Source organism: Malania oleifera, chromosome 8 (assembly GCF_029873635.1).
Source record: "Malania oleifera isolate guangnan ecotype guangnan chromosome 8, ASM2987363v1, whole genome shotgun sequence".
Lineage (NCBI taxonomy): Eukaryota > Viridiplantae > Streptophyta > Magnoliopsida > Santalales > Ximeniaceae > Malania > Malania oleifera.
In genome coordinates, this window is record NC_080424.1 from 87,191,142 (window position 1) to 87,192,263 (window position 1,122).

The following is a 1,122-nucleotide window of genomic DNA, read 5'->3' on the forward strand; positions in this document are numbered from 1 at the left end:
TTTGTATTTCGATAAGACAAATTCTCATGATTTCGATGCCCTGGATGGTAGTATTGTGGCATAGGATTACCACGATAGTTGTAGTTCCAATTGTTGATGTATTGAACCTGTTCTTGATTCGCTTAATTGCTCGGATCTGTCCTACACTTAGCTACCACATATTCTGCACTTTGTGGTATCCTTTGGGTGGTCAAAGCTAAAATCTGATGGGATAAAGAGACAACTTGAGTTGAAAGGGCAGAAAACGGCTCCAAATCATGAATCCCATAAAATTTCTTAGCCATAGTTCTTTCGGTTGGCCATTGATTGTTGTTTGAGGTCATTTCTTCCAAAAAAGAAGTAGCACCCTCAGCTATCTTTGACATCAAAGTTCCCCCAGACGCAACATCAACTAAAATCTTAGTTTGCCCATTTAACCTATTATAGAACATCTGAATTTGCAACCAATCCAACAATCCATGTTGTGGGCAGCGTTGAATCAAATCTTTATACCTTTCCCAAGCTTCATAGAGTGATTCAAAATCAATTTGCTTGAATTGACCAATCTCACTCTTGAGTTGGGCTATTTTTGTAGGTAGAAAGAATTTAGCTAGAAACTTTTCTGCTATGTCCTGCCAACTAGTGATACTTCCCGGTTGTAGAGATTGTAGCCAACCTCTTGACTTGTCCCTTAAAGAAAAAGGGAACAATCACAGTTTAATGGTGTCTTCAGTAACACCATTGATCTTTACAGTATCGCAAATTTCCATAAACATTGCCAAATGAATATTGGGATCATGAAGTGGTGATCCACTGAATTGGGCTTGTAGCACCATTCTAATCAAGGCGAGTTTAATCTCAAAGTTGTTGGCATTAGTGGTATGGCGTCTAATACCCGAGTAGTTGTCATTCACAACTACTTGTACATAATCCATCAAAACGCGTGGCTGCACATTCTCTTGTTCGTTCTCCATGGCTAGTAACTTCTTATTTCTTAGTGCTCTAAGAGTTCTTTTAATCTTCGGATCAAAAGGAGTAATGTCACGGGTTCTAGCACGGCGCATCCAACATAAAAGGTACACCTGAAGGAAAAAAATAAAATAATAAAATAAATTAAAATAAAATAAAATAAATAAAATTAAA

General features: G+C 37.4%; 1 non-coding gene across 1 annotated transcript; it reads left to right on the forward strand.

Moving 5' to 3' along the window:
• The first annotated feature begins 453 nt into the window (after window positions 1-453).
• Window positions 454-560, forward strand: LOC131163289 (small nucleolar RNA R71). Its single transcript, XR_009139057.1, has one exon. It is a non-coding gene; the product is annotated as a small nucleolar RNA R71 (small nucleolar RNA).
• Window positions 561-1,122: the final 562 nt, after the last annotated feature.